Source organism: Chiloscyllium plagiosum, unplaced genomic scaffold (genome assembly GCF_037043375.1).
Source record: "Chiloscyllium plagiosum isolate Xiang-an unplaced genomic scaffold, Cpla_swu_hap1 HiC_scaffold_2, whole genome shotgun sequence".
Classification (NCBI taxonomy): Eukaryota; Metazoa; Chordata; class Chondrichthyes; order Orectolobiformes; family Hemiscylliidae; genus Chiloscyllium; species Chiloscyllium plagiosum.
In genome coordinates this window covers 56,314,997-56,341,914 of record NW_028270140.1, presented here as the reverse complement: position 1 = coordinate 56,341,914, position 26,918 = coordinate 56,314,997, and the positions used below count along the sequence as shown (strand labels likewise).

The window sequence follows — 26,918 nt, the reverse complement described above, 5'->3', positions numbered from 1 at the left end:
TCCACAATCCTGAATTGCCTGACTGGTTGAAAATCTGCCTATCTTTGAGCTGAAAATACTTCATCGCAGCCTCTGCAGTGCTCTGTGACAAAGAGTTCCACAGATTCACGATCCTCAGAAGAAATTCCTCACCAGCTCTGCCTTAAATGTGCAATCCCTTATTTTGAGATTGGCCCTACACTCTCTGACAAGGGGGAAAAACCTTTCCACATCTGCCCCATCAAGTCCCTGAAGAATCTTATATGTTTTACTAAGATCACATTTCATTTTTCTATATTCCAACCTACTCAAAGTTTCCTCTAAAGACATACTCTTCCGATCTGGTGTCCATCAATAAACCTTCTCTGAAGTACTCCCAATGCCAGGATATCTTTCCTTAGATAAAAGGGCCATATTCCAGCTGTGGGATTTCTAATACCTTGTATAGCTTTAGCAAAACCTTCCTACTTTTGTACTCTATTTCCTTTGAAATGAAGGCCAACATTTGATTTTCCTTCCCTGTTATCCTTTGAACTAAGATGCTAGCATTTTGTGATTCATGGGCAAGGATTTTAAAACTCCCTCTGGTCCACAACCTTCTGCATTTTTTCTCCATTTAATTATCTGCTCCTCTATTGGTTAAGTATTTCATCTCCTTAAGGATGTTACTTAATTCTCTATTCTTCCTGCCATTGTGCAAAACTTCACATTTCCCACATTATAGTCCATCTACCAAGATTTTGCCTCTTCCCTTAACCACTTGGTATTTGAGGAACAGCACATTTTGAAAATGAATCCAGTATAGGCACTGGGTACAATCACTCAGAGAGCACGGTCTTTATCCAGTTTTTCAGAGCTACCACTTGTTAATTTTGCAGGTTGATCAGATCAGGCAATGTGGAAATAATAAATACCACATTCGTAACTTGTTGGTGTAGGGTAAAGGAGGATTTTTAGTTAGTCAACTGACTTAGAAGCCGATTCCTAAAATAGATAATCAACCTACTGACCAGATATTTAGACTGCTTTGTTGAATGCACTCCTAACAGGTACTGTAGATCAGTTAGTGTCATGTTGCTGGTATGATAAATGCACAATCTTTATTCACCAATAACATGGAAAAGTATGTTGAAACTACTCATTAATAATGATAAATGTGGATATCAAATGGAAATGTCTTGCCCGACCAATCTTGTTGTAACTTTATCAAAGAATAAATAAGAGTTAGCCAAGGTTTTGCAATGCCTGAAACATACACAGACTTTCAAAATGCCTTCAGGAAGGTACTGTTTAGTGGACCGAAGACAAAAGGCAGAGCACGGAGTCAGAGTATTGAGTAGCTCAGTTGATAACAAGCTGGTTACAGAGAGTGTGGATTCTGGATAATTAAGATAAAAGATGTGAAATGATGACTCCTGAACTTGTTACAACCTTGGTGCAAATATAGAGACAAGAACTGAATTCGAGAAGTGAAGGGAGAATGACTGCCCTTGACATCAAGGCCACATTTAACTGAGTGTGACATGATGGCTCAGTGGCTGGGCCAGCACAGTGGCTCAGTGGTTAGCTCTACTGCCTCACAGTGCCAGGGATCCGGGTTTGATTCCAGCCTTGGGTGAGTGTCTGCATGGAGTTTGCACATTCTCTCCATGTCTGCGTGGGTTTCCTCCGGGTGCTCCGTTTTCCTTCCACAATCCAAACGATGTGCAGGTTAGGTGAATTGGCCATGCTAAATATTGTTCAGGGATGTGTAGGTTAGATGCATTAGTCAGGGGTAAATGTGGACTAATGGGTAGGGGAATGGGTCTGGGTGGGTTATTCTTGGGAGGGTCGGTGTGGACTTGTTGGGCCAAATAACCTGTTTCCACACTGTAGGGATTCTGTGAAGAAGATCTAGCAAAACTAGGGTCACTGAGAATCAAGGGCAAACTCTCCACTGGTTGGAATCATATCTAGTACAAAAGGAAAATAATTGTTGTTGTTGAAACGATAGTGATGCACTGAATATCAAGGTGCTGGTTAGAGTTCTTTTTGTTTATCATCATTGCCTGGCACTTATGTAGTACAATTATTAATTGACGCATATCAGTCTTAACCTGTTAAACAGGTCTCGTTGCATTTGGCCATGAACTCCTTCAGTAACTAAGGAGTTAGGAATAGTGCAGAACATTGTGCAATCATCAACGAACATCCCCGCCTCTGGTCTTATGATGAAGGGAAATGATGAAGCAGTGAAAGATGGTTGGGCTAAGGATATGAAGAACTTCTTCAAATATGAGGTGCAGAACATGTCAGCTCCAGGACATCTCTGAGGAAGTTCTTCATATCCTTGGCCCATTCATCTCCCACTGCTTCAAAAATGATTATGGGGAATGTTTGCTAATGATTGCACAATATTCCGCACCATTCCCAACTCCTCAGATACTGATGCAGTCCATGTCCAAATGCAACACGACCTGTTAACATGTTTAGACTGATAAGTGCTAATTAACAAGCCACCTACTGGATTCATTCTTCCCATTGATCGATCAGGATGTACCCTCGACCTGTGTTCACCAATCACCATCTCATCACTAAAAACTCTCCCCCCCCCCCCAACTTTATCTGCAGCTTCCTTCACCCCACCTCCAGTCCTGAAGAAGGGTTAGACCCGAAATGTTAACTTCTCCACCTTTTGAAGCTGCCTGGAATGCTGTGTTCTTCCAGCCTCCTCCTTGTCTACGATACAAGTGCCAATCAGTGATGATCATCAAAAAGAAATCTAACCAGCATCTCTGACATTCAATGCATCACTACCACTAAATCTCGACCATTAACATTCTAGGGGTTATCATCAACCAAAAACTTAATTGACTCACCGCACAATCAGTGGCTACAAGAACAGGTCAGAAGCTAGGAATTCTGCACTGAATTCTGACTCCTAAAAGCCAGTGCACTATCTACACAGGCACAATTCAGGAGTGTGATGGAATACTTCCCACTTGCCTGGATGAGTGCACCCGCATCCAACACAAAGGAACACACTTAATTTTTTGTGGATGTAGTGCCAGTCACTTCCTCCACCACAAACAATCAGGAGCAGCAGAATGTACCATTGACAAGGTGCACTGCAGAAATTCGCCAAGGCTACTTAGACTGTACATTCCAATATGTAGCCACTACCATTGGAAAGAACAAGGACAGCAGAGACATGGGAATACTACCACCTGCAAGTTCTCCTTCAAATTGTTCATTATCCTAACTTGGAAGTATGTCACTGCACCTTCAATGTTGCTGGGTCAAAATCTTGAATTTTGCTAAAATTATTGTAGGTGTACCTACAGCAGTGGGCTGCAATGCTTTAATGTGACAGCTCCTCAAAGATTGTTAAGGATTAGCAATAAATACCAGCCAGTGATATTCATATGTCCAATGAAATAATAAAAAGTACTGTGGTTAACCATTTTATCTCTGGAATTGGAAGTACATAGAACATAGGACATTACAGCGCAGGATAAACCCTTCTACCCTCTATGTTGCACCAACCTGTGAAACTAATCTGAAGCCTATCTGTCCTACACTATTCCATTTTCATTCATATGTTTATCCAATGACCATTTAAATGCCCTTGAGTCTACTACTGGTGCTGGCAGTGCATTCCACACTCCTACTACTCTGAGTAAAGAAACTACCTCTGACATATGTCTTATATCTATCACCCCTCAATTTAAAGCAATGTCCTCTCATGCTAGCTATCACCATCCAAGGAAAAAGGCTCTCACTGTCCTCTTTCCTGAAGAAGGGCTTATGCCCGAAACGTCGATTCTCCTGTTCCTTGGATGCTGCCTGACCTGCTGCGCTTTTCCAGCAACACATTTTCAGCTCTGATCTCCAGCATCTGCAGTGCTCACTTTCTCCTCTCACTGTCCACCCTATCTAACCCTCTGATTATCTTGCATGTTTCAATTAAGTCACCTCTCAACCTCCTTTTCTCTAATGAAAACAGCCTGAAGTCCCTCAGTCTTTCCTCATAAGACCTTTCCTCCATACCAGGCAACATCCTAGTAAATCTTCTCTGCATCCTTTCCAAAGCTTCCACATCCTTCCTATAATGTGGCGACCAGAACTGAACGCAATGCTCGAAGTGCAGCCGCACCAGACTTTTGAACAGCTGCAGCATGATCTTGTGGCTCCGAAACTCATTCCCTCTACCAATAAAAGCTAGCAAATCATAAGACTTCTAAACAACCCTATCAACCTAGGTGGCAACTTTTGGGGATCTACGTACATGGACACTGAAATCTCTCTGATCATCTAAGCTACCAAGAATCTTACTATTAACCCGGTATTCTTTATTCCTGTTGCTCCTTCCAAAGTGAATCACCTCACACTTTTCCTCATTAAACTCCATTTCCCACCTCTCAGCCCAGCTCTGCAGCTCATCTACGTCCCACTGTAACTTACAACATCCTTCAGCACTATCCACAACTGTACCAACCTTGGTGTCATCCGCAAATTTACTAACATATCCTTCTACACCTTCATCTAGGTCATCTATAAAAATGGCAAACAGCAGTGCCCTCAAAACAGATCCTTGCAGTACACCACTAGTAACAGAGCTCCAGGATGAACATTTCCCATCAACCACCACCCTCTGTCTTCTTTCAGCTAGCCAATTTCTGAACCAAACCACTAAATCACCTTCAATCCTCCATATTTTGTGCAATAGCCTACCTTATCTATTTTCACACTTTTCAGAATTGCTAACACCTCCTCCTTGTAAACTTCAATCCCAAATAGTCTAGCAACCTGTATCTCAGTATTCTTCTCTACAACATTGTCTTTTTCCAGTGTGAATACTGATGAAAAATATACATTTAGTGCTTCCCCTATCTCCTCTGACTCCAGGCACAACTTTGCACTACTATCCTTGATTGGATCTTCCTCTAATCATTCTTTTATTCCTGATATACCTGGGTTTTCTTTGATCCTATCTGCCAATGACTTCTCAAGTCCCATCCTGGCTCTTGTTAACTCTTTCTTTTGGTCTTTCCTGGCTAACTTGTAACTCTCAGGTGCCCTTACTGAGCCTTCATGGCTCATCCTAACATAAGCCTTCTTCTTCCTCTTGACAAGAGAATTTGGCAGTAAGATTAACTGGGATATATGATCATTGAAAAATAAGAGTTTATTTGTAAACCTAAAAGGAAAAGGGGCTAAGGTTACAGATAGTCAGTTCTCTAAAGCTAGTGACAGGCTAATAAGACCATTTACAACTGTGCAAAAAAAAACTTGTAGTAGAACTTTTAAAAAGAAAAAAATTAATAGAGGGACAGAATTGCAAATGAAAGAAAAGGTCTGTTAAACTTGTCTTGGACCTTGGTTAGGCCACATTTTAGAACAGCATGAACAGTTCTGGATTTGATATTATAAAGAAGGATGTGACAGGCACTGGAGAAGGCACAAATAAGTTGGCAAAGATAAGCCTTAACTGAGAAGTTTTGCCTATTAATTGCTAGTGAACAGCTTGGGAAGTTTGTTCAAGACAAGGTAGAGTGGAAGGGCCACAAGGTGGTGATCATGATAATTATGAAAAGGATGTGATGCAATCCATAAATGTATTAGAATGGTTTAGAGATTTTATAATTCTATAGGGCGGATAATTGGGCGACACGGTGGCTCAGTGGTTAGCACTGCGGCCCCACAACACCAAGATCCCAGGTCGATTCCAGCCTTGGGCGACTGTCTGTGTGGAGTTTGCATGTTCTCCCCGTGTCTGCGTGGGTTTCCTGTGGGTTTCCTTCCACAGTCCAAAGATGTGCAGGTCAGGTGAATTAGCCATGCTAAATTGCCCATAGTGTTAGGTGCATTAGTCAGAGGGAAATGGGTCTGGGTGGGTTTCTCCTCAGAGGGTTGGTGTGGACTTGTTGGGCCGAAGGGCCTGTTTCCACACTGTAGAGAATCTAATTGCTCCAAGTAATTGAAATGAATAGTGTTTCAGCATTACTGAATAAACACATTGGAGAAAAGAGCAAAGGAGGTTCCTAAGAAACATAAACACCAACATACCACTGCTGTACTTTCTCCATAATTCAATATAATAATATGTCTATAAACAATATTTCTTTGTGAAGCAAGGTGGTTTCCAAAGACCATACATCAGTCTTTTTTGCAGACTTATTGCAGTCTGCAGCACTGAATGTTGTAGATACAGTAACAAGTAACATCTGTTTTACTTTCCATTGTGTTTCAGTTATCTGCAGCTCAAAAAAGATAATTGATCCAAGTCTATGCAATGGAATCGTACTCGCTCTATAAATAGTTCTCAGATGGATAAATGGCATTTAGTCTGCTGCTGTAGAAAGACATTATTATAATACTGTGTATTACAATTACACTGGTAATTTTGATTAGTGGACATGTTATAACAACAAATTCACTGGAAAAACCATGTAACTACTTTGGTTACAAGAGCAAGTCAGAGGCTTAGTATCTTGCAGCAACTCCCCACAGCCTGTCCAAAATTTACAAGGCACAAGTCAAGACTGTGATAGAATGCTCTCCAAAAAAAGTGAAAGAATTGTGGATGCTGGAAATCAGAAACAAGAAAAAGCAGAAATTGCTGGAAAAACGCAGACAGGCTTGGCAGCATTTGTCGAAAGAAATCAGAGTTAAAGTTTCGGGTCCAGTGACTCCTCTTCAGAACTGAAGGTATTTAAGAAAAGGTTGATATTTATGCAGAATTGGGGTGGGGCAAGGGCAGAGAGTTAATGATAGGTGCAAATAGTGTTCAGAGAGAGAGAAAAACAGTTGGACAGACAAAGAAGTGGTTAAAGATCAGTCTGGGGGAATGAATAGCTGCTCATGGGGGCTTTTAGTAGCTGACAATAGGTTGTGTGTGATAACAGCCATGTGATGACAAGACCTGGTGTGTGGGATTGGGGTAAGAAATAGCCTGAAGCCCTAAAATTGCAACATTAAGTCCAGAATGCTGCACAGTTCGCAAGAGGAAAATGTTCTTCCAGCCTACGCTGAGATTCACTGGAGTATTGAATCAAGCTTGAAACAGAGATATTGGCCAGGGAACACAGTATTAAAGAGGCAGGCAACTGGAAGCTTTAGGTCTTTTTTGCAGAAAGAATTTGGGTGTTCTGCAAAGCGGTCACCCAGTCTGTGCTCCGTTTCCCCGATGTATTGGACACCATATTGTGAGCAGCAAATACAATAGTTTGGGATTAGTGAAGTCCAAGTAAAGAGCCGTTTCACCTGAAAGGTGTGGTTGGGGCCATGGATATTGAATAGGAAGAAAGTAAATGGGCAGATGATTACAATTACAAAGGAATCTGTGTGTAATATTCTCCTCTTCTCCCTTGTCAACTTTCCTTAGGGATTGTTCTTTCTGGGACACCCTGGTCCACTCCTCCTTGACTCCCAGCACATCCCCCACAGCGCCACAGCATCTTCCCCTCGAATTGCACTTCACTCAATCTAGTCTACTCTGCTGCTCACAATGTGGTGTGACGTTTTGTCCATAAAAAAGAATCCAATCTTCCAGTTGCCTGCCGCTTCAACAAACTATTGTGTTCCCTGGTCAGCAGCTCTGTCTCAGGCATGCTGCACTGCCCCAGAAAAGCTCAACTGCACAGCCTTCAACTCTTGGGTGGCTATGTGGAGTTTACTCATTCTCTTCCATGTCTGCATATGTTTCCTACAGGTGCTGCAGTTTCCTCCCAGTGCTGAAGGATGGGCTGGTTAGGTGGAATGGCCATGCTAGATTACCCATAGTGTCGAGAGGTGTGCAGGCAAGGAGATGCAGGGTTGCAGGGATAAGTGCATCTGGGTGTCATGCACTTTAAAGGGTCAGTATGGACTTGATAATGGCTGAATGGCACACTTCCATTCTGTAGAGATTCTATGATGAATATTAACTTTTTCCTAGTTACCATCAGTTCTAAAGAAGGGTCACTGGACCCAAAACATTGACTCTGATTTCTCGCCACAGATACTGCCAGACTTGCTGAGTTTTTCCAGCAATTTCTGTTTTCAGAACACTTTCCACTTGCCTAGTTGGGTGCATCTCCAACACTCAAGAAGCTTGACACCATCCAGTACAAGCAGCCTGCTTGATTGGCACCACACCCTCACTCTGTCCACCACATCCCTCAAAGTAGCATTGTGTATCATTTACAAGATGCACTGCAGAAATTTACCAAATTGCTATGCCAGCAACTTCCAAACCACAGCTCCCTCCATTTAGAAGGGCAAGGCAGCAGATACATGGAAAGATCGATCCCTTGCAAGTTCCCCTCCAGGCCACTCACCATCCTGACTTAGAAATATCATAGAACCCCTACAGTGTAAAAGCAGGCCATTCAGCCCAATAGGTCCACACCAATCCTCTGAAGAATATTCCACACAATCCCCCCCCCCCCCAACCCCACCACCCCCTACCCAACCCCGCAACCCTGCATTTCAGTGGTTAATTCACCTAGCTTGCACATCCCTGGACACTATGTGGAATTTAGCATGGCCAATCCACCAACCTGCATATCTTTGGACTGTGGGAGGAAACTGGAGCACCCAGAGGAAACCCACGCAGACACAGGAAGAATGTGCAAACTTCACACAGTCTCTTGAGGCTATAATCAAAACTAGCTCTCTAGCGATGTTAGGCTGTCATGCTAACCACTGAGCCACCACGGTGCCCACACATTGCTTTTCCTTCAATATCAACAGGTTTAAATCCTGGAACCTCGTCCTTAAATGGTCTACCTGCAGCCCATGTACTCCTAAAATTCAAGAAGGCAGTTGAACACCACCTTCTCAAAGGCAAACTGGGATGGGTAATAAATGCTGGCCCAGTCAGCAACACCTATGTCTCACAAGTGAATATCAAAAGTAATGAGCTTATGATAAGAAGACCGTAACGTGAGGTATAGGAACAGAATTTGGCCTTTTGGCTTATCGAGTCTGCTCCACCCTTCGATCATAGCTGATATGTTTCTCAACCTCGTTCTCCAGCCTCCTTTCCATAACCCTTGATCACCTGTTGAACCTTAAATACGCTCAATGGCTTGGCCACCACAGCTCTCTGAAACACCCACAGAAAAACCCCATTGTCTGGCTGAAGAAATTCTTCATCTCAGTTTTATTTTAGATTAGATTCCCTACAGTATGGAAACAGGCCCTTTGGCCCAACAAGTCCACACCGGTTCTCCGATTCTAAAGGGTTCTTCACTCTGAGGATGTGCTACTTGTGGAAACATTTTCTCTACATCCTCTCTATCCTGGCCTTTCACAAAATCTTTCACAGAAAATCACAGCCCAGTACAAGTCCTTTGGCCCTCGATGTTGCGCCAACCTGTGGAATCATTCTAAAGCCTATATATCTTAGACTATTCCATTTTCATCCATATGTCTGTCCAATGACCAGTTAAATGCCCTTAAAGTTGGCAAGTCTACTACTGTTGCATTTAGGACATTTCATGCCCTTACTACTCTCTGATTAAAGAAACTACTTCTGACATCTGTCCAATATCTATCACCCCTCAATTTAAAGCTATGTCCTCTTGTGTTAGCCATCACTATCCAAGCAAAAAAGCTCTCACTGCCCACCCTAATTAACCCTCTGATTATCTTACATGTCTCAATTAAGTCACTTCTCAACCTTCTTGTCTGTAACTAAAACAGCTTCAAGTCCCTCAGCCTTTCTCCATAAGACCTTCCCTCCGTAATGGCCAATATCCTAGTAAATCTCCTCTGAACCATCTCCCAAGCTTCCACATCCTTCCTATAGTGCAGTGACCAGAACTGTCTGCAATATTCCAAGTGCGGCCACACCAGAGTTTTGTACAGCTGCAGCATGACCTTGTGGATCTGAAACTGAATCTCTCTACCAGTAAAAGCTAACACATCATATGCCTTCTTAACAACCCTATCAACCTGGGTAGCAACCTTCAAGGATCACTATACATGGACACCAAGATCTCTCTGCTCATCTACACTACCAAGAATCTTACCATTAGCCCAGTACTCTGCATTCCTGTTACTGCTTCCAAAGTGAATCACCTCACACTTTTCCACATTAAACTCCATTTGCCACCTCTCAGCCCAGCTCTGCAGCTTACCTATGACCCTCTGTAACTTGCAACATCCTTCAGCACTATCCACAACTCCACTAACCTAAGTGTCATCCGCAAATTTACTAACCCATCGTTCTGCGCCCTCATCTTGGTCATTTATAAAAATGACAAACAGCAGTATACCCAAAACAGATCCTTGCGTTAGACCACTAGTAACTGAACTCCAGGATGAACATTTCCCATCAACCACCACCCTCTTTCTTTCAGCTAGCCAATTTCTGATCCAAACTGCTAAATCACCCTCAATCCCATGTTTCCGCATTTTGTGCAATAGCCTTATCAAACGCCTTACTGAAATCCATGTTTACCACATCAACTGCTTTACCCTCATCCCCCTGTCAGTATTTTGTCAGGGTTTTTTTGAGATCCCCTCATCCTTCTAAGCACCCAGTACAGACCCAGAGTTGTCAACCACTCGTCATATGACAAGTCTTTCACTCCCGGGATCATTCTTGTAAACTTCCTCTGGACACCCTCCAAGGCTCGCACATTCTTCTTTTAATATGGGGCTTGAAACTGCACACAATACTCCAACTGTGGTCTGACCAGAGCCCTATGCAGTCTTCGCAGTGCATCTCTGTTCTTGTAATCTAGCCCTCTTGAAATGAATGATAATGTTGCATTTGCCTTCCTAACTTCTAGCAGAGCCTGCATGTTAACCTTAGGACAATTCTGAACTCACAAGTCTGTTTGTCCTTCAGATTTCCACAGCCTTTTCCCATTTAGAAAATAGTCTACTTCTCTATTCTTCCTACCAAAGTGCAAAACATCACAAATTCCTGTGTTGTATTCCACCTACTACTTCTTTGGTCACTCTCCTAGCTTGTCCAAGCCTTTCTGTAGCCTTCCTGCTTCATCATCACTACTTGTTCCTCCACCTATCTATGTGTAATCTGTAAATTTAGCAACAATGCCCTCAGTCGCTTCGTCCAGATTGTTAATGTATAACGTGATTATCTGTGGTCCCAACAACTCCAATAGTTACCAGTGCCACCTGAAAAAGAATCTTATCCTCACTCTCTGCCTCTGCCAGTCAGCCAATTCCATGCCAGTACCTTACCTCTATGGTAATAGGCTCTTATCTTAATTAGCAGCTTCCTGTGCAGCCACATTGTCTGCTGGAAATCCAAATAGATCAATGTCTTCTGACTCTCCTTTGTCTAACTTGCTCATTACCTGCTCAAAAACTTCTGACAGATTTGTTAGGCATGATTCAGGGCTGCACAGTGGCTCAGTGGTTGGCACTGCTGCCTCACAGCACCAGGGACCCAGGTTCAATTCCCACCTCGGGCAACTGTCTGCGGAATTTGCACATTCTCCCTGTGTCTGCGTGGATTTCCTCCGGGTGCTTCCAAAGATGTGCAGGTCAGGTGAATTGGCCATGATAAATTACCCATAGTGTTAGGTGCATTAGTCAGGCGTAAATGTAGGGGAATGGGTCTGGGTGGGTTGCTCTTCGGCGGGTCGGTGTGGACTTGTTGGGCCAAAGGGCCTGTTTCCACACTGTAGGGAATCTAATCTAATCTAATCTCCCCTTGTTGATGCTGAGTCAGCCCTATTTTACAATGCTCTTCCAGTCTCATTCTGAAAAATGAACTCTAAAATTTTAGCAATGATAAAGGGCAGGCCGAGCAGCCTATAATTTCCTGTCTTCTTCCTCCCTTGCTTCTTTGACATTTTGTGGTCCCTTGGGAACTTCCCTGACTCCAGTGATTCCTAAAAGATGATCACCAATGTCTGCACAAAATCCTCAGCTATCTCCTTCAGAACTCTTGGGTGTAGTTTTTCTGGCTCGGATGATTGATCCACCTTCAGACCTTTCAGCTTCCCCAGCACCTTCTCCTTAATAATGGTCACTACACTCATCTCTATCGCTTGACTTTCTTGAATTTCTCGTAAGCTACTGGTATCTTCCAACATGAAGACTGATGCAAAATACCCATTCAGTTTCTATGTGATTTCTTTGTCCCCATTACTATTCCTCCAGCTTGATTTTCCAGTGGTCAAACGTCCACACTTGCCTCTGTCTTACGTTTTTTTATATCAAACAAAACTCTTGAAATCTTTTATATTCCTAGTTAGCTTAGCCTATTCTTTTTTTTTCCTCCCCCCTTATTGCTTTTTCAGTCATCCTGTGTCAGTTTTTAAAGGCTTCCCAATCCTCTGGTTTCCCATTTATGTTCACCACAATGTATGCTTCTTCTTTTGCTTTTATGCTTGCCTTGACAACCATGGTTGCCTCATCCTCATCTTAATATGCTTCTTCTTCCTTGGGTTGAATTTCCGATGTGCCTTCCAAAGTACCTCCAGGAATTTTGCTGCTCCATTGTCTTCCAATCAACTCTGGCCAACTTCTCCCTTGTGTCTTTGTAGTCACCTTCATTCAAATATATTACTGTTACATCTGATTCCAGCTTCTCCCTCTCAAATTACAGGGTAAATGTTATTATATTGTGGTCACTGCATCCTAAGGTTTCTGGACTTTAAGCTCCCTCATCACCAAATCCAGAATTGTCCTTTCTCTCCTGGCTTTTACCAGAAGCTGCTCCAAAAAAAACCATCTTGTAGACATTCCATGAATTCCTTACCTTGGGATCTGCTACCAACCTGATTTTCCCAGTCCACCAGCATATTGAAGTCCCTATGATTATTATAATAGTGCCCTTCTTACATGATTTTTCTATTTCCTGTTTTATTTTCTTCCCCACACGCTGACTACCGCTAGGAGGCCAGTATGGACATTCCCATCAGGCTCTATTTATCTTTGGATTCCTCAATTCTACCCACACATCCTACACCTGAATATGTCACTTCTTGATTTTAATTTGATTTAATTTCTTATAACAAAACGATCCCAGCCCTTCTACCTGTCCTTTTGATGGGATGAATATCCTTGGATACATAGTTCCCAAACCTCCCAAGCCATGTCTCTGTGATACTCACAACATTATACACTGATTTCAATCAGTGCTACAAGCTCATTAGCCTTGTTTCATATACTAAATGCATTTCAGCACACACCTTCACTCCTCTATTGATTGTCCCCTTTCTCATAGTTGTCCTTTATCTGCTGTGTCTGAAGTTATATTCCTGAGCGTTTCCACACTCTGTCCTATTACTTGTTCTGGAAACTTTAATAATCACTGTTGAACCCTCTGCCCCTTTAACCTTTTCAATGCAATTGACACCACACACTCCAGACTCCCCCACTACCACCAACAGTCTTTAGTTTAAAGCCCTATCCACAGCTCCAGTTATGCAATTTCTCAGGACTCTGATCCCAGCATGATTCAAGTGGAGCCCGTTCCAACAGAACAGGTCCTTCTTTCCTCATTACTGGTGCAAATGTACCATGAATTCAAAGTCATTTCTGTCACACTAATCTTTTGTGGAGATTATTGCCATTATCATCTGCTTTTCAATTTAGGCCCTAGCTGCTCATTCTCCATCAGTGCCTGGATCTTTACCCTCAGGTTTCTCTGCAGCTCAGATGAAATATCCTGAACCCAGGTACTTGGCAAGCAACAGTCTTTTGAAGTCTCAATTCTGGCCATTGAAAACAGTCTCTATTCCCCTTACTGATCTATCCCCGATTCAAGCTACATTTCTCTTTTGTTCCCCCTCTTGAATGGCTCCCTATACCATAATGTTATGGAGGGTTTGCTCATCCTTCCTATACACCCCACTCTCATCCACACAGGGAGCAATAATCCCAAACCCGTTTATGACCTTGAGCTGAGGCTCCTTCAGTACTATCTTTTGGATTGCTCTACCTGCATCACTTGTAATACCCATCTTTCCCTGACCATCTACCAAATTCGAGATAATGCAACTGCCTCTTGAACCAATGTCCAGGTAACTCTACCCTTCCCTAATGTGTCGCAGTGTTTGAAACAAAACTCCAACTCATCAACTGAGTCAGACTTCCTCAAGCAACCAACATTTGCTGCAGATGAACCACAATGGCGTTCATCAGTTCTGACATCATGCCGGTGCAATATATCGCCTGGCCCTGCAGCTCTATTTTATTTACTTTGCTCTTAATTTCATTTTTAACAATTTCCTACTGGTCTTTTAGTTTGTAACCTGAAATTATTTTCCTGTTAACTTCAATCAGAAAATAATTGTCAAATTAGCAGCTGTTACGAACTAATGAACTTACAGTTTTCCTGTGATATACTTTCTTTTGTGCTGGGCCCCAATCCTGGGCCTCAATTTATCCTGTAAAAAATGTTACTAACTATGAACCAACAAGCAAGCAAAAAACACCTCTTCCCCTCTGTACAGAATTCCCATATTGCTTCTAAATTCCCCAAACTATGTATGTACTCCAGCTGTGTCTCACTGGGATGTGATTTCTTTTTCCTGATCGTGTGCAAATCCATTATAGACTAAATGGGACAGTTCAAAAGAGAATCAGGTCAATGGATTATTCCAGAGATAACGTTTATGACCTCTACAGGGATTGAGTATCCTGTATATGTCATTGTCGGGAAGATGGGAGGAAAGTGAGCTATTAGAAAGCCTACTGGACTTTAGGTTTCTAAGACAGAGGTATTGAATACAACAGTGGAGAAAAATGAATTTGCAGCAGGCATGAGAATAGAGTGAGAGTTGGGGTATAAATGAATGCAGGTTGAGAGTATGGTGCTGGAAAAGCACAGCAAGTCAGGCAGCATCCGAGGAGCAGGAGAAACGATGTTTCAGGCATAAGCCCTTCATCATGAATAGGCATGTGGACCGGGGGAGGCATGAGACATAGATGGGAGGGGGGTGGGTTGGGGGAAGGTAGCTGATAATGTGATAGGTAGATAAAGGTGGGGGAGAAGGTGATAGGTCAGAAAGGAGGGTGGAGCGGATAGATAGGCAAGGTGATGGATAGGCCAGAAGGGTGGTGCTGAGTTTGAGACTTGGCACTGGGATAAAGTGGGGGGAGGGGAAATGAGGAAACTGGTGAAATCCACATTGATCCCATGTGGTTGCAGGGTGCTAAGTTAGAGATTAGTGTTGGTCAAATGGATTTTTATTCATGAGGTACTGGCTTCAGCATGAGGGAAAGAGGGAACTGTGGTATAAGGATGGTCTTCACCTGAACCATTGCCTTGGTGAATCTGATAACTGAGGCTGTAAAGAAGGCTTTAAATCTAATAGCTCAGGATGAGGAGGGCGGGTCCACATGAAAGATGACTTGTAAAATGTTAGAGAGAAAGTACAAGGTAACAATGCACTGTAGCAGTATGAATAATGATATCTAGTGTGTGATGGGAAAACAAAGGACATACAAGCATAAGAGGGCAGCAGTAAATAAGGCCAAAGCAGGAAAAAATGTAAAAGCAACAGAAATAAAGTTCTTTATTTGAATGCCCACAGCATTTGTAACAAGATGGATGAATTGATAACACAAATAAAAATAAATGAGTATGATATGATCCAAGCTTGGATTTCAACATTTAAGGGAGACTGACATTTTAGAAAGACAGAAAGAAAGGAAAAGGAGGGTCGCTCAAAGGATGAGATCTGTACAGTAATGAAATTCAACATGTATAATAAGTTTCTGTGGAGATAAGAAACATAAAGGAAAGAAGTCACTTGTGAGTGTAGTTTACAGGCACACATTAGTAGAGAAGAATATCAAGGAATAATGGGAGTCTGACAGAACGGTACTGCAATGATCCTGGGCAATTTTAATATTGTAATCTTTCAGGTTCTCTCACCAGATACATGTAATTGAGTTTGTGAACGCACTTTTCCTGTTTTACCGAACAAAGTTGCATTCATGGATGGGGTTGATGAATGCAGAAAGAAGGAGGTCAGGTAACTTGAAATACCCAAAAATATTCATGAACTTTAATAGCACAATTTCAACTCATTGAGAGATTGAAGTCACCCAATCAACGTTTAAAAGCACAGGATGAGCCTGGAAAATTCCATACAATAGGCTGAACTTTCCCAATTTTGGCAAAATATCTTTGACAAAGATGGTATTAATCTCACTCAATGTTGATGTTCTGCAATCCTCTCTTCAGCTCACTAATTAATCATCTCTTTGGCACTTGGCTTGTGGAATTCTTTCTCAGGAGCCAGGACTCCGCAGTGGTCACACTGCTTCTTTAAACACCAGCTGTGCATTAATTCAGAAGTTGCAATCCAGGAACTGGCCTTCACACTATGGTTCCAGATCATCACCCCTAAGGAAATAACCCAGAAAGATTAATGAACTACTCATCCAGCTGACAGAGACCTGAAAGTGCTGACGAATGGGCGGGTGGGGAGGAGGTCAGTGCTGTATTCTGCTGACCAGCAAAGGAGGCCAGACCACCAGACACAGCCAGCCTGAAGTGAAATAGCAGCCTGGCTCAGTGCGATGAACCAGGTGAAACACACTGCCTAATAGTGCAGGAAGAAGGTGTGTAACCTGCAAAGTACCACCATCATCTCATTGCTAGCTCACATTCACAGTGCTATTCCTCAGTCTAACACTCACTATATTGAAGTTCATGGATTACGATACTCAATGTCACCTACATCATGCCCATTTACCCACTCCATCCTCCCAAACTATTAACCACTTCTGGTCTCTGCAATTTCTGGTCACTCACTGGGGACAAATCACCAGCTTTCCTGCTACTGGATCACGATGAAATGCTCTTCCATCCACTTCCATCAAACTTAGTCCCTCCCTTTGTTTCATTGTGGGAAGAATTGGCCGAGGCTCTGACTGATTTCCCAATACCATGTGACTGACCTACTGGTAACCCCAGGCCAGTAGCACTTGATCTATAGTACTGACTATGGCTCAGTCCCCAAAGACATGAACATCTGGACTGCAATCTAACCAAGCACCTTACTGACTGTGGCTAACCCCCAGACTTATTTTTTTTTTACAGAGATTACATTACAGTGTGGAAACAGGCCCTTCAGCCCAACAAGTCCACACCGACCCGCCGAAGTGCAACCCACCCATACCCCTACATTTACCCCTTACCTAACACTACGGGCAATTTAGCATGGCCAATTCACCTGACCTGCACATCTTTGGACTGTTGGAGGAAACCGGAGCACCCGGAGGAAACCCATGCAGACACAGGGAGAATGTGCAAACTCCACAAAGTCAGTTGCCTGAGGCGGGAGTTGAACCCGGGTCTCTGGCGCTGTGAGGCAGCAGTGCTAACCACTGTGCCACCGTGCCGCCCCCACTGTGCCACTGTGCCGCCCATAAGATAGGTCCCTTGACTCATTGGGGGGCACTTTCTTTTTGATTGTATTCCATGTTAATCACACTAAGGACTGGTCCACTTTAGATATCAGACATGGCCATTTGGTTGAATCACATGCAGTGTTTATGTGTGTGCTGCTAGCTCCTGCTGTGAGATCAATGTGGCACAGTGAGGTACAGTAAAATATCCATGCCCTGAATGCTCAGTACTTTATGACAACTCTCCCTTGTGCTACAAAAAACAATTAAGCATGGCAGCCTTCAAATCAGTGCAAAGTGAGTTAGTGCTAAGAATTGAAGTTAAGTGGCATTAGATACAGCTTACAGACAAGGAATGAACATGTGTCATGGCACACAAAGTGTCCTGGCAGAAGACCACCAGTCATAAGAATCTCTTCACTCCAGACTGAAGTCTGGAAGGTTCAATATGGTAAAAATTTGGTCCAAGGGAAAGCATGATGATGTGGTCAGGCTGGTGAGTGTTGACGCCCATTCACGTGGTTGAAGGATGGAGGAGGACAGTATCCAGGCACCATCTGGGGAGGTTGTGGTGAAGACAGAGCTTCCTGAGGACCTGGAGGAATTTGATCACTGCTCTGACTTCATGTTGAGAATTGACACCCCCTAGTTTCTCAGGGAAGGAGGAAGGGTTTTGGAACTGCGTAGAAATGAAACATACGCAGATAACAATGAGACACAAATGCAGTCAATTTTTGTATGACGTGATGGCTGTGTTCTTGTGCAACCACGCATTACAGAAAAAATACACTTTAGAAACAGTGCTTGAAGTGTTGGCGCTGTAATCGCATTACAGCCAGCACACGTTTAAAACGTTTGTGCTGTAGAAACAGTGTCACCAGCAAATTCGCATAGATTAGATTAGATTAGATTACAGTGTGGAAACAGGCCCTTCGGCCCAACAAGTCCACACCGACCCACAACCCACCCATACCCCTACATTTACCCTTTACCTAACACTACGGACAATTTAGCATGGCCAATTCACCTAACCTGCACATCTTTGGACTGTGGGAGGAAACCGGAGCACCCGGAGGAAACCCACGCAGACACGGGGAGAACGTGCAAACTCCACACAGTCAGTCGCCTGAGGCGGGAATTGAACCCGGGTCTCTGGCGCTGTGAGGCAGCAGTGCTAACCACTGTGCCACCGTGCCGCCCACAACGCGTTGTATTTATAAATGATGTGGATGAGGAGATTGAGGGGTGGATTAGTAAATTTACAGATGACACAAAGGATGTAACACGCGTTGTAACAGGATGACCTAGAACATAGAAAAGTATAGCAGAGAACAGCCCTTTGGCCTATGATGTTGTGTCGAAGTTAATCCTAATGTGAAATATAGTAACTTAACCTACACATCCCTCAACTCACTGCTATGCATATGCATGTCCAGCAGTCACTTAAATGTCCCCAATGACTCTGCTTCCACCACCACAGCTGGCAACGCATTTCATGCATTCACAACTCTCTGCATAAAGAACCTACCTCTGACATCTCCTTTATACCTTCCTCCTAATATCCTCAAACTATGATTCCTCGTACCAGTCAATCCTGCCCTGGGGAAAAGTCTCTGGCTATTGACTCTATCTATTCCACTCATTATCTTGTATACCTTGATCAGGTCTACTCTCTTCCTCCTTCTCTCCAGAGAGAAATGTCCAAGCATATTAAACCCTTTTTCATAAGGCAAGCCCTCCAGTCCAGGCAGCATCCTGGTAAACCTTCTTTGCACCCTCTCCATAGGTATGGTTCTGGTCGCCCCACTATTGGTATCTTTCCTATAGTTGGGTGACCAGAACTGGACACAATATTCCAAGTGTAGTCTCACCAGGGACTTGTAGATCTGTAGCAAAACCTCGCAGCTCTTAAATTCGAACCCCCTGTTAATTAAAGTCAAAACACCATAAGCTTTCTTAACAACCCTACCCACTTGGGTGGCAACTTTGAGGGATCTATGTACTTGCACACCCAGATCCCTCTGTTCCTCCACACTGCCAAGAATCCTGTCTTTAATCCTATATTCAACATTCGAGTTTGACCTTCCAAAATGCATCTCTTCACATTTATCCAGGTTGAATTCCATCTGCCATTTCTCAGCCCAGCTCTGCATCCTGTCTATGTCATGCAGTAGCCCTCTATACTATCGACAACACCTCCAACCTTTGTGTCATCTGTAGATTTACTAATCCACCCCTCAATCTCCTCATCCACATCATTTATAAATACTACAAAGAGCAGAGGCCCAAGTACAGAGCCCTGCGGGACCTCACTCAACACTGACCTCCAGGCAGAAGACTTTCCATCTACAACCACTCTCTGCCTTCTGTCAGCCAGCCAATTCTGAACCCAGACTGCCAAATATCCATGTATCCCATACTTCCTGACTTTATGAATGAGCCTACCATGGGGAACCTTATCAAATGCCTTGCTGAAGTCCATATACACCACATCCACTGATCGACCTTCATCGACCTTGTCACCTCCTCAAAGAACTCAATAAGGTTTGTGAGGCATGACCTGCCCCTCACAAAGCCATGCTGACTGCCTTTAATTACACTATGCTTTGCCAAATAGTCATAAATCCTATCCCTCAGAATTCTTTCCAAAACTTTGCTGACCACAGACGTAAGACTGACTGGTCTGTAATTGCCAGGATTTCCCTATTACCCTTCTTGAAAAGAGGAACAACATTCGCCTCCTTCCAATCCTCCGGTACGACCCCCATGGAGAGTGAGGAGGCAAATATTCTCGCCAGCGGCTTAGCAACCTCCTTTCTCGTTGCCCGGAGCAGCCTAGGATAAATCTAGTCTGGCCCTGGGGACTTAATGCTTTCCAAAATTTCCAGCAGATCAATTTCTCAATCTTGATCTGGTCAAGACTGTATTCCAGCTCCTCAAAGTTTTCATTGACAACAAGTTCCCTTTCCTTGGTGAAAACCAAAGCAAAAAACTCATTTAGGGCTTTCCCTATCTGCTCAGACTCCACGCACAAGTTCCTTCCACTATCCCTAATCGGCCCTACCTTCTCCCTACCTTATTCCTCACGTTTGAGTAAAATGCCTTTGGGTTCCCCCTAATCCTTCTTGCCATTCTTTTTCATGCCCCCTCCTGGCTCTCCTCAGTCCATTTCTGAGCTCCTTTGTAGCAAGCCTGTAATCTTCTAAAGCTATGCTAGATCCTTGCTTCCACCACCTTGCGTAAGCTGCCTCCTTCCTTTTGCTGAGACGTCCCTCTGTTCTTGTCATCCAAGGTTCCTTAATCTTACCCCTTCTTACCTGTCTCAGAGGAACAAATTTGTGCATCACTCGCAACAACTGCTCCTTAAATAGTCTCCACATATCTGCTGTGCCCTTTCTGTGGAACAGTTGCTCCCAATCTGTACTTCCCAACTCCCAACTTCCCAACTCCTGTCGTTATAATTTCCTTTTCCCCAATTAAATATCTACCTTTGGTAACTGCTCCGTCCACTCTCCAAGACTGTGCTAAATGTGAGGCAGTTGTGATCACTGTCACCAAAATGCTCTCCCACTGTGAGACCTGACACCTGTCCTGGCTTGTTGCCGAGCACCAAATCCAAAATGGCCTCTCCCCTCGTCGGTCTAAGGAAACTCTCCTGAACACACCTGATAAAAACGGCTCCATCCAAACCATCTGTACTTAGGAGGTTCCAGTCAATATTGGGAAAATTGAAATCACCCATAACAACAATCCTTCTACTTCTGCATTTTTCCAGAATCTGCCCGCCTATGAGTTCTTCAATCTCTCTACTGCTATTAGGTGGTCTGTAGAAAAACCTCAATGTGGTGACTGTTCCCTTGCTGTTCCTAACCTCCACCCATGCTGACTCAGTATCAATTCTTCAAATGTTGACATGAGAGCAAGATGATGTATTGAACTGGCAAGGAGTTAGAAGGTCAGAATCATTCTTATGGACAGGGCAGAGGTGTTCTGCAGAACAGTCATCCAGTCTGTATTTCATCTCACCAATGTAAGACGTACAAAAGAAATGTTGAATAAAAACTGAAAGAACTGCAGATGCTGTAAATCAGAAACAAAAATAGAAATTGCCTGAAAAGCTCAGCAGGTCTGACAGAATCTGTAGAGAGAAGACAGAGTTAACGTTTCAGGTCAAGTTACCCTTCCTCAGAACAATGAAAGCATGAGTGTGGAAGCCTACACATCAGTGCAAAGTGAGTTAATGCTAAGCGTCAAAATAAAGAGGAAGAGTCATGAAATGAACATCAGTTCTGGGGAAGGGTAACTCGACCCGAAACGTTAACTCTGATTCTTCTCCATAGATGCTGCCAGACCTGCTGAGCTTTCCAGTAATTTCTATTTTTGTTTCAAAACAGATGTTGTTTCACCTGGAATGAGTGTTTGGGGCTTTGGATAGTCTGAATGGAGAAGGTGAATGGGCAAGTTTTACACCTACTACAATTTCAATGAAAGAAGACATAGGAGAATGAGAAAATGTTAGTCTTATTAGTGAGATCCTGAATTCATCATTTAACCCTTAAGGGGAAAATTGGAATTGTTTTCTTGATGTTGAGGTTCTGAACTTTTCATTTTTGCGTATTTTCCCACATTACTTACCATAGTCAATGCCATTCAAAGCAGTGCAAAATTCCATCCATCATATTAAACTTAATTACAAGGACATAAAAACCAAGTTGGCTAAAGTAAACTGGGAAAATAGGTTAACAGGTAAGATGGTTGCTTGCTTTTTTGTTCGGAGTGTTGGAGGAGTAGCCCAGGGTATCATGGAAGGAATGGTGTCTATGGAATGCTGACAGTACAAGAAAGTGGAAGGCATATTTGGTGATGGTATCCTGCTGGAGGTGGCAGAAATGGCAGAGGATAATCCCTTGAATGCAGAGACTCGTGCAGTGGATGGTAAGGACAAGTGGAACTTTATTGTTGTTCTGGGAAGGAGGGGAAAGGGATGAGAGGTGCAGGAATTGTCTTGCGCATTGTTGAGGGTCCTCAATCATAGCATGGGGGAATCCTTGGTTAAGGAAAAAGGAGGTCATGTCAGAGGCATGAATATGAAATGTGACGTCATCAGAATAGATGCGACGTAGAGAGAGAAACGGGGAGAATAGAATGGATTTCCTTATAGGAGGCAGGGTGTAAGGAAGTGCAGTTAGTCTTGTGAAACTTAAATAAAAACAATCAAAAGGACATAAAGACAGAGTTGGCTAAAATAAACTGAGAAAATTGGTTAACAGGTAAGATGGTTGCTTGTTTGTTTGTTTGTCTTTCTAGCTGAAGATATAGTTGTTCATCGTCTGGGAGAATCTGGTAGGGTTCAGGTGGACAGGTAGGTGACTGTTAAGATCGCTCTGTACCAAGAAGGTTCTATTCCAAATAAAGCAGGATACAACAGATGATTAAGTTTTGGACAGTTGCTGATCCGTGATTTCTTGTCCTTGCTTCTTAAAAGCTTTCAAAAGTAGTCACTGCTTATTATTTGGTTGCATCAGGTTCAGTACTCCTGGTGAGAATATCCAGGACTCAGTCGATGGACTCGGTCTCCTCAGTGAAATTTTAGCTTTTGTAATACTTTCTTTATAGTTGTGAGAATGCCAGACTCCAGCTGTCACCCAGAATTGAGTAATCAAATCAGGCATTCTGGTTAAGTGATTGGGTTAAAATTTGGCAGATGGAATATAGTGTAGATATGAAATTATCCACTTTGGTAGGCAGAGTAAGAAAGCAGAGCATTATTTACATATCTGCAGAATCCAACAATACCCAGGAATCTGGGTGTTATCACACCTACTAAGATTTGGTCATTTCTAGGACATAGGACAGCAAGTTTCCACCTTACATGAATTCAAATACAGAATGTTTGTTGCTGACAGAACAAGTAATTTGGAAGGCAAATGGAACATCAGCCTTTATTTCAAAGGGGTTAGAATATAAAAGTTGGAAAATCTTGTGACAACTGCACAGAATATTGGTGTGATCCTACATGGAGTAGTGTGTAAAATGTTGGTCTCCCTACACAAGGAGGATTATACTTTCATTGGATTCATTTTAGAGAAATTAATCTTGGCTTCTCCGTGGGATAAAAATCTTAAGGAAAAGTTGAGCAGTTTAGCCCTATACTCAATGGAATTTTGGAGAAATGTTATTGAAGCATGAACTGCTGAGAGGTCTTGATAGCTGGATGTTGGGAGGATGCTTCTTCATATGGGGGATCTAGAACTATCAGGCACTGTTTAAAAATTAAGAGTTCCTCACCTGAGATGAAGATGAGTTTTTTTTTTCTCTCAGATGATTGTTAGTCATTGGAATTCTGTTCCTTCATCGACAGTAGAGGCTGGGTCACTGAATAAGGTCAAGGTTGAGTTTTGACAGCAAGGGAGTTAGAGGTTATAATGTCAGGCAGGAAAGTGGGGCTAAGGCCACAACTGTGGTTTGTTGAATAGCACAGCTGGTCTGGGCTTATGCCCGAAACGTCGATTCTCCTGTTCCTTGGATGCTGCCTGACCTGCTGCGCTTTTCCAGCAACATATTTTCAGCTCTAATAGACTGAATGCCTTATTCAAGCTTCTATTTCTGTTGATTATCAGACATTATGGTGAATGTTTAAAATTCTCAGGCATAGTCAAATTCAGAGAATTACATAATCTAATTTTGGTTACCACACTTAGAACATTAAATATAGAACAATACAGTGCAGAACAGGCCCTTCAGCCCTCAATGTTACGCCAACCTGTGAACTATTCTCAGCTTGAGTAAATCTCCTTTGCCTCCTTGCATTTATCCTCATAACCTTCTGAAAGTTACACTAAAGTCGGTGGAGTAGTGGACAGTTAGGAAGAACGTTACAGGTTGCAGGATGACAACTGCACTATCCCAAAGTCTCCCTAATGTGGCTGAGTTGACTACATTAGCAGGTAGGACATTCCATGCCCTTACCACTTTTTGCATAAGGAACCTGCCTCTGACATCTGTCTTAAATCTATCACCCCTCAATTTGTAGTTATGCCTCCTCGTACACTCTGCCATCATCATCCTAGGAAAAAGACTTTCATTGTCTACCATATCTAATCCTCTAATTATCTTGTATGTCTCTATCAAATCCCCCCTTAGCTTGCTTCTTTCCAATGAGAACATACCCAAGTCTCTCAGCCTTTCCTCATAAGACCTTCCCTCCAGACCAGGCAACATCCTGGTAAATCTCCTCTGTACCTTTTCCAATGTTTCCACATCCTTCCCAAAATATGGGGACCAGAACTGTACACAATATTCCAAGTGTGGCCGCACCAGCATTTTGTATAGTTGCAGCATGATATTGCAGCTCCGGAACTCAATCCCTCTACGAATGAAACCTAACACACCATATGCCTTCTTAACAGCACTATCCACCTGGATGGCAACTTTCAGGGATCTATATACATGGACTTCAAGATCCCTCTGCACATCCACACTACCAAGAATCTTTCCATTGACCCAGTACTCTGCCTTCCTGTTATTCTTCCCAAAGTGCATCACATCACATTTAGCTGCATGAAACTCCATTTGCCACCTCTCAGCCCAATTCTGCAGTTTATCCAAGTCCTCCTGCAACCTGTAACATTCTTCCAAACTGTCCACCACTCCACCGACTTTAGTGTCACTTTCAGAAGGGTTGTGAGGATGATTGCAAGGAGGCAAAGTAGATTTACTCGATTGATACCATCGATGAGGGACTTGAGCTACAAGGTTCAGCAGAAGAAGCGGGAGTTGGTATCCTTTGAGTGAACTAAATTGAAGAAAAATCTGATCAAGATGTACAAGAGTATGACAGGCATTGATAAAGTAGATAAAAACATTGCTATAGTAAAACAAAAAATTGCAGATGCTGAAAATCTGAAGCAAACCCAGAATTTGTTGGAAAAACTTCAGTTCTGAAGAAGAATCACTGGACTGAGTGTTAATTCTGCTTTCTGTCCACAGATGTTGCGAGACCAACTGAGTTTCTCCACAAATTTCTGTCTTTATAAAAAAAACAGTTTGAAGACTTTAGACAAGAGATTTGAGGGGCTGTAGGGATGTTTCCCTGCAGCAACAAATAATGACTTGGAACACATTGCCCACAGGAGGTCATCAGTGTGGAAATGATGAATTATTTTGAACAGATGAGCACATGAAAAGCAATAGATTCCCAGGGCTAAGAGTGGAGCAGTGGAACAGTCCGGATTGCTCTACACAGAGACCTGGCATCAAATTAAAGGGCAGAATGAAATTCTTCTGTACTGTTGTCATTCTAAGACTTTGAAGAAACGACAGTGAAACCTTTAGCAGCAGACAAAACTTTAGTGAGAGGTTCTCATGGTGAAAGAGCAGATTAGTAAAACGCTTCTACCCCCTAGTGATCAAAAGCAACATACATGTTGACATTAATTGAAAACTTAACCACTCTGAATATTTTTAGTGTCACAAAGACAGGAATTGATAGCTCAAGCAGGTAGACTGTCAGTGTCTGAAAATATAAAAACTAGGATTCAATGCTTCAAATATAGCATCCCTGTCAGTACCTAATTATCTGTTTCTCTTTGTAAAGACAGTTTCCAGCATTTTCCACTTTTGTTATACTTACAATAGTCACAGTTTTCCTTCTGTCTGCACAAAATGATACTAATGACCTGAATGAATACAGCATTGTCATATTAAATCTGTTCAAACAGGAAAAAAAGTCACTTCTTTCTTCAGTTGGAATAATTAACTTAAAATTACTGATCCCTAGAAAGCTGTGAGTCAACTAAAAACACCAAGCAAAGTATTCATTTAAATCAATTTCATCCAGTGATTTCAATTTTTGAAAAATTAACAATTACTTTTCTTTAATTTGACCGAACTACACCTTATAAATAACGTTTTAAAAACTTCACAGATATCACAGACCCTCAAAAAAGATTTGTATTTGATATTCCACAGTCCTGTTCATTGTTTTGTTGCTAATTCTTAACATGCCTGTAGTTCTGAGGCAGTTCTCAGGAAGGGTTACTGGACCCAAAACGTTAACTCTGATTTCTCTCCACAGGTGCTGCCAGACCTGCTGAGCTTTTCCAGCAATTTCTGTTTTTGTTTTTGATCTCTGTATCTTACATTCGAGCTAGACTTTGAATATGTGCTACCTGTGTGTGTCGTACCTTCACAGGATGAATTTCTTTCTTTTTCCATTCCACATTTTCTTTGCTGTATATGTATTTCTCACTGTTTTGACACTTTCTTTGAAAGCAGATATGATTGCCCACTGCATATTTCATTCTTGTTACCATTGGAGCATGTCTGACATGTAGTTGGATGAATTATTATAAGGAGTTGATGTGGGGAATTATGAGGTTTGACTCTCCAGTAAATTTAATATAATAATTTGAGGGAGTGACTGAGGAAATATGATGAATAATAAAGATGGAAAATGTTATAAGGTTTGGCTCTGGGGGAGTTCTTACATCCCAGTATTGACCAAGAGGTAGGAAAAGTGCAGCCAAGGCTCAAAATAGATGAAAATCCAGGGTCCTTTCCTACCTGATGTTAAGCAGGTGCTTAGTCCCCCTCAGTCTTCCGAGTGCCAGTGGCCTGGGTTG

The 26,918-nt window shown here is 42.6% G+C and overlaps 1 protein-coding gene across 3 annotated transcripts in view; it reads left to right on the top strand.

The window, feature by feature from the left end:
• Positions 1-26,918, top strand: part of zdhhc21 (zDHHC palmitoyltransferase 21) — a 146,732-nt gene that overhangs the window by 97,951 nt on the left and 21,863 nt on the right. The gene's annotated exons all lie outside the window — the stretch shown is intronic.